The sequence below is a fragment of the Euprymna scolopes genome, chromosome 2 (genome assembly GCF_053919585.1).
Source record: "Euprymna scolopes isolate OS-2025 chromosome 2, ASM5391958v1, whole genome shotgun sequence".
In the NCBI taxonomy this organism is placed as follows: Eukaryota; Metazoa; Mollusca; class Cephalopoda; order Sepiida; family Sepiolidae; genus Euprymna; species Euprymna scolopes.
Window position 1 is genome coordinate 172,171,590 of NC_136483.1, and position 12,303 is coordinate 172,183,892.

The 12,303-nt window shown below is 32.6% G+C and overlaps 1 long non-coding RNA gene across 1 annotated transcript in view; it reads left to right on the top strand.

Annotated features, from left to right (window-relative positions):
- Window positions 1–12,303, top strand: part of LOC145298811 (uncharacterized) — a 534,037-nt gene that overhangs the window by 209,337 nt on the left and 312,397 nt on the right. The window lies entirely within an intron of this gene.

Genomic DNA, 12,303 nt, shown 5'->3' on the forward strand with positions numbered 1-12,303 from the left:
AATGATTGTGTGTACAGTTCCCACACTGACATCAAACTGTGCACTTATTGTCTTTATTTAGCTAATTAACTCTGCGGTTTTGACTTCCTTAATCCTTCCACATGTCTCATCATACCTTACAGACTCCCTGTCTTTTTAATCTCTTATGCCACAAAAACACTGGTGCTTGATTTATGCAAGATTGTCCAAAAGCAATCTGAAGCATTCCATACGTTTCTGTGGCATTTTTTTTTATTTTACGCTTAAAACAGAATTTTATTGCATATCGTTCTTCTATAGTGATCTCACGTCCAGATTGCATTTTTGAAAATCAGGCTTTAATATGTAGAAGTTTAAATGTAATGTGAACAGATATCTCGCTGCTCAACTCCCTACACAGTCTCTTGTTAGACACGATCCAAAATATTATCACTTGTTTGGGTTGAAAAAATGGTTTTAAGATGTACCTCAAGCCTAGAGATAAAATATTTATCTCAAAATGACAAGAACCTGTCGAACTGGTTATCGAGCACGTATTCTCGACTTGGCTTGGAAATCTTTCCTCTGTGGTTAAAACTGTCATAGCAAAGATAGTGTCAGGTCAAACGAAAGCTTCAGAGAATAACAAATCTCTATCTCTACTGTTATATAAAAGGAACTTTGCCTGTGGGTGTAGTCTGTATGCGTGCGAGTTCGTTTCCTATAGACTCGAAAACGGGTGGGTCGATTTTTATGAAAATTCATATGAAGATACGTTATGTGACTGGCAGTGTTCTTAGATAGATATGTATCGGAACGTCTTCAATAAGTATCAATAACTGATAATTGAAAATATCTGATGGAATACGGAACAGGCGATTTTGTCTAAAGTTAGCACTTTACAAAGCCAAACGTCACTAGCTCATTTGAGAAGTGTTATTACTACACAAGCCGAAAGGCCCGACATATAATATCAACAGTAGATTCTTTGGTATGACAAAGGTGCGTCCGAAATTAATGTTTCCAGTTAAATAACAATTGAACCATCATATTTGATTTTTTTTTCATTTTAAACTTAAATTCAAGCCATTATCACAACACAAGCAGTAAGGCTAGGCATATAAAATCAAGAGTAGGTTCTTTAATATGACAAAGGCGCGTTCGAAATGAATGTTTTTGCTCAGAGCACAATTAAACCATGACACTTGACTTTTGCATTTTAGACTTTAACTATTATATATAAAAATAATTTTCGAAAATCAACAGTAGGTTCTCTACAGTGCAATGTAGACTACTGTGTATGATGGGGATGCATGTGATGCACCGCAATGGATGCCCAACTATAGCAGTTATTCAATTGATTTGATTGCCAAATGGGCGATTTCGCCGATTTCGATAACATTAAAAATATAGGAGTGTGAAACATTCTCTGATCATCATTTAATCTAGGGCAACGTCAGGCCACTCTTCTTGTACTATTTAAAACTTCAATTTATCATTGAAACAAAGGTGCTAAAACGATGCCGAAATGAGAACTGAAGTTCGTTCTGGTGCAGAAGAAATGGATCCCAATTTTTCTAATAAAAAAATTAAGCGAAATTTATTTCCTAAACGAAATTTAAATAATTAAACGATACATGTTTACAAGCGCTTATTGATCGACGTTGATACATTACCTGGATCAATTAATTTATATATTTATCTAGTTTCTACTGTTTTATACCTGGAACATCGTATTACGAATAGATTGCCGACTTATAGTTTTTTACAGGGGAGTCAATACTTATCAAAGACTGAAGGCCATCCGAGTATGAGGGTTAAATAGTGTAAGGCGGTCACAGAACAACAGCTTATGATCATTGATGGTGGAAGTCATGTAGAATTTTATTTTTTTATAAGACATCAAAAACTTGTTCACATTGGACTTGAAGATGACACTTGCAGTCAGGTACAAAGCTTGCCAGCGGAACCGAGTTTGACAGACGAGCAGTGCTGGGAAATAAGTTTTGTTCATTGAATCTAGTTACAGATGGAGAGTAGCAGGCACTGTTGATGGTGATTTGGACTAAACGAATGCGTTTTGTGAAAGTTTGGCGCTGGGGTATAGATTCAAATTTAGATGAGCATTTGCCATGGTAATAATGATACAGAAGAGAGAGAGGCTCGCAATGTCTATTTTGTTGGAAAGAGATTGCAGGTAGGAGAAAAAGGAATCACCCCTCCCCCCAGGCTTCGAAGCCGGCTCTGAACATTGTCAAGTCAAGATACGGTGCTCTGAGCAGCTCCTGTCCACACAAGTACACAATTTTAGGGCGTATTTGTCGTTTATAAAGATAGCGGATTGCGTCGGGAGTGAGATATTTTCTGGAGCCGTAGAATGATGCAACCATGTTTTCTATCGACTTTGGCAATAAATTTGATGTAAGTCTTCTATTTCTAGGCCAGGCGTGAAGATAAAGTCTAGAAGCTTGTCGAAGCTGGCTGTTTATTTGAGATGGAAGCCATTCATATAAATTGAGATCAGAGCCTTGGTTGTGAAAAGATAGGAGCTTTGTTTTGGATTAACGAGCCATATGTTGCACCGTTGCATCATGTGCTCAATTCTGATCAGAGAGACTCAGTGTAATCTTGGTCCTTATTAGTCATTGAAGTTGTATCATAGATGGTAGTGTCGTCTTCGTAGATGTCGACGAATGAACTAAGAATGCCATTTGGGAAATAATCGATATAGATAAGGAAGAATGCTGAGCTCATGATGGATCCTGATCACTGGTGCTTTGAGCTTCGGACTTATGCCCATCAACGACCACTTATATAACATTATTTGATAGAAGGGATCTTATGGTTAACATGTTTCTTGATATTCCATAGCTGAGTATCTTGCGAAGTAAACTTTTATGCCAAACCATATCAAATGCTTTTGATATGTCGAAAGCTATTACTCTAGAAAGGAAGCCCGTGTCGGTAGATTAACTGAACCTATGTGAAATTATAGCCAGTACATAATTTTAGATCTCGCAGTACGGAAACCATATAAATTGTTAACGAGTGTTTTTCTGAGATGGTTCAGAATTATTCTATTTAACATGGATTCTTACTCATGACACAGTGAAGACTAATTGATCTGTACTGAGATGCACAAGATCGATCAACAGTGTTTTTAATTACTGACAGACTAACGAGGTTTTCCAAGGTGCTGTGAAGCAATTCTTTTGTAGGCATCGATTGAACGGCCAAAATGGAGGATAGTTCCGGTTGCAACTTTTTAATTACTATGACTGGAATATCATCAGAACCAGTTGCTTTGCTAGCATCAAGGTTCTTGGTGAATGTAAAAACATCTCCAAAAAGCTATGTGAATGTCGCTTAGATTATTTTCAAACTTCTGAGGAAATTCGGGAGATAGAGTGTTCAAATGGCATTGGGATTAGTTGGATGCAAAGTATTGACAAGAAGTTTGTCTTTGTCTGGTGCTGACTGTTATAGAGGACGCGCATTTGTTCAGAACCTTGTTTGTTATTCGCCAAAACTCATAATGAGCAAACCCCCTGTTCTTTTTTTAATTGATTGGCTGTGCATATGACTGGTACGCTTTCTACCATCCTTTTGCTGTAATCGATGATCATTCTAAAAGCAACTTTGGTTTCAAAGCATCTATTATATTATAAACTCTAATAGAGGCCGATAACTTATATATAGAGAGAGAGAAAGAGAAAGAGAGCGAGAAAGAAAGAAAGAAAGAAAGAGAGAAAGAAAGAAGGAAAGAGAAAGAAGGAAAGAAAGAAAGAGCGAGAGATAGAAAGAAAAAAGAGAGTAACATTTATACATAGATGGATATACATATACATGTATACACGTATGTTTCAAAACATTTAGATTCATGAGTAAAAATGATATTACTATTAACTACATACAAATGTAATATACGGATTCTTCTGTCTATACGGAGAATGTCTTTCAAACCAGTTGTGAATTCCTATAGTACGTATGTTGGCCATAGTACTAAAACTTTTTCCAGATGTTTTACATATTACGTATATTAATACAGTACGATTCAATGCCACATTCTAATAATAAAATCCAAAGTCAACCGAAATATCTTAACCACTAATACTAAAATAAGGTATCGAAATAACTGCACACATAGATTAAAATTATAACTAATACTTATGAAAATATACAGCTAAATATTAACAAAATATCATTTAATACAAGTACTAGCATATGAAACATATTTAACAATTAGTACATATATATATGTATATATGTATATATATGTGTGTATATATATGTATATATATGCATATATATGCATATATATATACATATATATATGTGTATGTATATGCATATATATGCATATATGCATATATATGCATATATATATGTATATGTATATATGTATATATATGTATATACATGTATATATGTATATGTATATATATGTATATATATGTATATGCATATATATGTATATGTATATGTATATATATGTATATATATGTATATATGTATATATATATGTATATGTATATATATGTATATATATATGTATGCATATGTATATATATGCATATATATGTATATATATATGTATGCATATGTATATATATGTATATATATATGTATACGTATATATATGTATATATATGTATATATATGTAAATATAAGTACATATATATGTGAATATATATTTATATATATATGTATATATGTATATATATATATATATATATATATATATATATATATATATATATATATATATATATATATATACTTACTCTACCTCGCCCTTTCCTTATCCTTCTTTGTCTGGCCGACTACTTAGTGAAAATTAAAAAAATTAAACAGGTAAATCAAAATAAAATAAAATATCTGTATAAAACAACTCAAAAGAGCCTCTTCATGAAATTACGATCACGGATTAAAAGCGCTCAAGAGAAAATGGGTGACACGAAAACGCCGGTTACATGCTACGCAATTTGCCACTAGAGACAAAGAAAAATGCTCGATAACTCAAGAAAATCAGTAGAACGATCTGAAAAAGAGAAAACTCGACCGTATTCTACTAGGCATGCCTTTAAAATCGCTTTCTCTCTAAATATATACGTATATAAATTTACGAGAAGCATTAGGCTTCGAAATGTCCGGCTATGAACTCATATTGGAATAGGAATTATATATGCTCTGTTTATAAACTCCATTTTTATATGAGTTTATTTCATTATTGAATTGTCAAATAAATTCATATATGCCTGTATGTATTTTAATTTGTCTCAATTTTTTTTTGTATTATGTTCCACTCTCAAATGTTGAACTTTATACATCCCGATAAGTTCTTATGGAAAGAATCTATCTGCATTTTTAAAATCCATTTGAGATATATATATATATATATATATATATGATGAAAATAATGGAAATAGTATTCCGACAAAATAGAGAAAATAAAAAGGAACAAACCGTATTATGTGTTCATCAGCGTTTCCTCTTTATTTCGAGACTTCCTCTGGATGAATGAGATTAAGAAACCAAAAAATATACCAGTACAAAATATTTGAAAATGTTTCACGTGCACAGTGTGACGCAGTTCTATTCCAGAGAAACGGAAAATTTTTTGAATTTCCAACATCAATTTTCCGTTTCTCTGAAATAGAACTGCGTCACACTGTGCACGTGAAACATTTTCAAATATTTTGTACTGGTATATTTTTTGGTTTCTTAATCTCATTCATCCAGAGGAAGTCTCGAAATAAAGACGAAACGTTGATGAACACAAAATACGGTTTGTTCCTTTTTATTTTCTCTCTCTCTCTCTCTCTCTTCTCTCTCTCTCTCTCTCTCTCTCTCTCTCTCTCTCTATATATATATATATATATATATATATATATATATATAATATGCATATTATGGGCAATCGAGCACCAAATGGTAATCGCTTCACTTTGTCATGTAGCATTGATGACGCGATCGATTAAACAGACAAGTCGAAGTGATTGGCCGAACACTTTGACAAGAAGTCAGAAGGCTGTTGAACGCGTGACACGAAACGCTCGAGTAGCCAACCAGAGACAAGCTGAGGGACATCACCGTGACGAGAATTTGAACGTTGATTTAGCAGGAATTACCGTCCTGAGGCATTCCTTCAGTTCTACGCCAACCGGACATTGACCACTGATAACAGAATAAGGAATAAATAATAAAGAATGCGCTATATATTTTATATTATACATATTAGTTTATATATTATTTTATATATTATTTTATATATTATTTTATATTTATATGCTATATATTTTATAAAATATTTTAGCAAGCATATTACCCTATAGAAAAACACTTTTTTTTGTATCAAAATGGGATTTGGAGTATTTTGTGACATATTGCCAGATAATCACGCTACCGAAGATGTTTGTAGCCATATGAGAACAAAACGTTCAATGAAAGAATCCAAACCCATTGTCAATAACAATTGAGAGATTTCAAAACATCCCAGAAAAAATGTTCGTGAATTGATGTCTACTAGGCCGAAAATGGCGCATGCATTCACAAAACTTTAAAAAAAACGCAAAATAGTCATAAATAAGCATAGTACTTTTAAAAAGAATATTTGATTAAATAATTATTATTGCAAATAAACATATAAAATTATATTGTCGCCCATTTACTTGTTCTTCGCTTATTTATTCTCCTATGGATTTTTCTGCTTGTCGGATTAGTCAGGAATATGTACATTAGATATAGGCATGAGTGTTGTTAGTTCCTCATAGCATATTCCATTTAAGTACTTGAAAATAGGCGCCAGGGATGCGATGGGACAGAGGTTGAAGCTTCGCCGATAGTGTGGAACCTGTTAGATTTTAATCTTGTTGCACTCTGTTTAAAAGTGATAGACTAGTTACAGATGCTCAAGACTAGATGTGGCAACAATTACTCATGCATGGCTTCGTAAAGATAATGATGCTCTCTGGTGTCAGTCATTTTCTTGCACAGTAGAAGTAAACCACATTAACACTTGGAAATGTCCTCAATCTATTTGTTCCAATTCATATTGCCTGTGAATGTAAGAGCCAGAAGGTTTAAAGATTTGCTCTCAGGTAGGGTCTTATTTTTTATGGCAATCGGTGGGTGAGAAAGGATTTGTACTTGTTAAATTGAAAGAAACTTAGTCTGAGTAAAATTAAACATACACCCCTATTGCATTAGCCACTGAACGTCGTTTTCTACGGTTTCTGCCATTTCTTTGGTTGTTTGTATGTTGTTGTTTTTTTGTCTATCATATCTATTAAAGTGCATAATGTCATCAGCAAATATATCTATTTGAGATACATTTTTAAGGGAGGTACATATATATAGTAAGTTATAAAATGTGTATGGCGATTAAGCTACACTGAATATTCAGTATAGCTTAATCGCCATATACATTTTATAACTTACTAACTAGCTCTACCTACGTATTTAGCACTTTTGAAGTAAATACTTAAAGCTTACGCATAAATCTATACTTTCGTATATTATTTTTTTGTGAGTAAATTACATATATATATATATATATATATATATATATATATATATATATATATATATATATATATATATATATATATATATATATATATATATATATATATATATATATATATATATATATATATATATATATATATATATATATATATATATATATATATATATATATATAGCATAATCGCGGTGACACACCGGTTCTCGTCAGATCACCGAAGTTAAGCAACGTTTGGCCTGGTAAGTATGAGATGGGTGACCATTTGGGAATTCTAGGCGCTGTATGTACTCTCCGTTTATCTCGGCATTTGTTCCCAGTCGTGCCGTACTTTACTTGCCACTGGTATTTAACAATGTCGTCTCAGGAGAGGTGTGGTTGGAGATTGCGCAACTCCTGCCACAAAAACTTTCACGCGTAGGCAACTCTTTGTGGGTATCCTTAGTCTGTCCAAGACTGAAGGAGTCTGATTTGAATATCAGGAATAATAAAGGTGCAAGGATCGAATCTCTGGGCAGACCTGTACTAATATTACAATAGAAAACTGCGAGCATGAAAAGAAATATGGTTAAGCTTAAACATGGAAAAGTAAAAGACTAGTTGTTAAAATTGGAAAAGAAAGGGACAAGATATTCTAGTAAAAAATATAATAAATTTATAACTTAAAATATTGCAGCATTAAGAAGTGATTATATAATATTATAAATTGATTTTTTAGTCTTAATGCTGCAATATTTTAAGTTATAAATTCATTGTATTTTTTACTAGAATATCTTGTCATTTTCTTTTCAAGTTTTAATAAATAGTCATTTAATATTCCATGTTTTAGCTTAACCGTATTACTTTACATGCTCGCATTTTTCCATTGCAATCCATGATTCTTTCAGGCTTCCGATAAATTCACGTGTTCTTTGTTTAATTTCAGTCTTATTTTTGTTAACCCCTAAACATAACATACGCATATGTAATAGAAATGTACCGCACTCGTCTGCTTTCAATACAATCAAAATAAAAGCGACGTGGTTGCTATGGAAACCAGTCATAACAAACGTCGCTCACCTCCGTACATTTTTTACGATTTTGAACACCAGTAAATTCATCATAACTTTTGTTTTACTGAACGAAAATTGAAAATATTTTTCACAATATAGCGGAGAATGTGATCTATAAACTGTTACAATTGTTTGAAATTTGGTCAAAAAATGAGTTAGCGGTGAAGCTTTAAAGCAGTTCTAAATAACTAAAACTGCCACTTAGCCATATATTCAACCCGGTAGTGTTTGAATGATAATGTTGTTTGGATCTAGAGCCATTGCAGACAACTTGAATTTTTCCCTTGAATCTGATTACGTTGAGTATTCGTCCAGAAATACAATAGAATTTTATTTTCCTGAGAAGTCTTTCATACCAGACTTTATCCAAGGCTCCGGAGATATTACTGGCCACACGCTTTTGGGGTATCTAGATTTCTTGGAAATCACAGGTGATTTTTCAGATCTACTAGTGTTGCTTCTGTCCGCAAAGAGAAATTTGGAAGGGAATGGTTTAAGAGGTTTATGATGGAGTTGGTAGTTAACCGTCAGGAAAACAGGTCAGTTTTATCGGTTGCCGTGCAAGCGACCTCATGGTTGTTGGGTAATGTGGAAATTGTAAATTGTTAATCTTTGAGAAGTAGAGAAAAGAAATTAGTCCATGTGGTATCTGATGGTTTACTAATCGGCCTTTTTGCATCTTGTAATTTGACAACGTGACCGACGTACTTTTGAAGTTAATCGATGTTAGTAGACGCAGTTGAAACTTCAGAGTTCTCCATCGGTCATTATCGACTGCAGTATGACATATGAACTACCAGATCTCCTCTTGCATATATAAACGCAGACTGTTTCTGTGAGTTAATTGCTTCCTCATACTTTGACAAAGGTCTTATATGTGGGGTTGGTATTTATTTGCTCCTACACCGAGCCAATAAGGCACAAGGCCGATTTTTAATGTGAGGAGTGAAGGGGAAATGGGGACCAACTCCCCGGGGAGTAGCGGAGCTGGATAGTGACAATTGGTATGAAGGGTTGCCCCTGCATTGACCAAGGTCATATATGTGGGGGGTTTATTTATTTGCTTCCCCACTGAGCAAATTAGGCACAAGGCCGTTTTTTAATGTGGAGAGAGAGGGAGGGGGAGGGAAAGGGGACCGGCTCCCGATGGGTGGGAAATGGGAGCTGGATAGTGGCAATTGGTATGAAGGGTTGCCCCTACAGTGTCCAAGGTATTATATGTGGGGTTCCCCCCACATATGATTTTTGCTTGCAGTATCTGTCGGAGAGATACTACACTTTGATCTCGGCCAAAAGGCCAAGAACAACAGAAAAAAAACTCTTTTCTATGTGAACTTAACATTTAGAATGTCCGCTTCAAAATGTATCGGGAAATAGAAGAAATGTATGAACGCAATTACAAACAAATATAATATATAAAAGGCTATGTGTCTGCCTCCATATTTTCAAACTATCTTTTCGAAATTAAAAAAAGTCGCAGAGCGGCGTTAGGGGCCTCAAATTATAGGAATTTTATGAACCGTTCTTTTATGGGTCTTTAGCCGGTTAAAATAGCTTTTAAGGGATCACAAATAGGTAGAAAGAAATTTAAAACGTCATGATACATTTTCTACATTCATCTTATTTGATTTTTAATTTTTAATAAATTCGTATGCGGTCACGTTGGTACAGTGGTCACGTCACCAGCTTTGAATGCTACAATTTTTCTTTTGGTTTCGATTCTAGCTCATAGCAGCCAAGTACGTTTTTTTTTACTTGTGAAATCACGACTCTATAATAATATTTACGAAATCTGTGCAAATTAAAATATCATATTTAAGCGTAATTTACGACCGGACAAAGCTGGGTGCCCCCCCCCTCTCACTAATAATATATATTTATATGGCGGAACCTATACTTTCGAGACAATTTTATTGATTCGAGTCGGAAAAATCTCTAAATACGTGACCCACCGTTATCTGTCGAAATGTACGCATGCGTCAATGATTGGATATAGGTAGGGAAGCAGCGAAGCGTTCAAAAGGGCCGTTTATGAAATGAAAGTCGACATCGTGTCTGTCGTTTTCTTGTAAAGTTAAACGAATGGGTTTCGTCTTCATGAATAAGATGGAGAGAATGACAAGAAAAGATAATGTCGTTTCGTCTCCCTCACCATCAACCATTTTGATAATGAATGAAAAGACACGTTTATATTACTCGTCGTAATTTGAATGCACATTCGAGATATGCACATGTTTCTTTAGGAATATCAAAATCAAGTTCCCTAAGTTTTGTACTCATCAGTAAATGTTAACTAAACTACTTCTTACTTTCAATGGCCATGTGCATCGGTTGAGAACATTCAGTATTAATGGCGTATCTATTCGTTTTCTGTATGTTTGCTAAGAACAATATCTAGTTATATAAAAAAAGACACTTTATGTATACGTATATGTGTCTGTGTGTGTGTGTGAGTCTGTTTGCTATTCTAAACGGCTGGACCGATTTTTTTTTAATTTCACACAAATGCACTTTATGTGTCTGGACATGTTCTAAGATGGGTTTTGTATCGAAAAGCCTCAGGTAAGTTTCAAAACTCGATAATCGAAAAAATAGAATTAAAGAAGGCAGTCCAATTTTGACACAAGTTAACTCCTTTTATAGCCTGACATTAAAATTACATTTGAGAAGTTTTATCATTACACAAGCGGAAGAACCTGGCATATAAAATCAAGTCACTGCGGGAAGGCATGTAAAACTTTCTCCCGGTGCACCGAGGAGGGGTCGGCTAGAGAAGGCAATCCATCGATTTGATTGAAAATTTGTCGATTATATCGATTTCGAGTGCAATCAAAATATTGAAAGTCTGGAACATTTGTTATCCTAATTCAATCCCAGGAAACGTCGGGTCTCCCTGTTAGTTTTTTCTGATACTACAATTGATCTTACTGTGCTACCTAATCAGGCTATCTGAGGATACCAACTTTCTGACCTAACATACACGAAACATTGATGTTAATGTTTTTTTTTGTTTTTTTGCCGGTGTCCTCTTAAATAAAGCGCTTGGAATTCCCAAATTGGTAAGGAAGAATTGGATTTCCTTACATTGAAATCCGACATTGTTTTAACGTATGCCTTCGTGGAGATGCAATTAAATATTTGTTTTTAATCATTTGTAAGAAACAAAAGGGATTTTAAACCATTAAAATATATTTTATGCATATTGTTTACTTAAACCTGTCACCATAATTAATTTATAACTTTTTTTCAGATTATTAAAGCATCATTTATATATATATATATATATATATATGTACATACATATATATAAATATATATATATATATATAATATAAATGTATATATAAATATATATAAATATAAATATATATAAATATGTATATATGTATATAAATATATATATATAAATATATATATAAATATATATATAAATATATATATAAATATATATATATAAATATATATATAAATATATATATAAAAATATATATAAATATATATATAAATATATATATATATAAATATATATATAAATATATATATAAAAGTATTATGTAGATATATATAAATATATATGTAAATATATATATAAATAAGTATATATATAAATATATATGTAAATATATATAAATATGTATATATAAATATGTATATATATAAATATATATATATAAAAATATATATAAATATATATATATATGTATATATATATATATAAATATACATATATATATATATATATATATATATATATATATATATATATA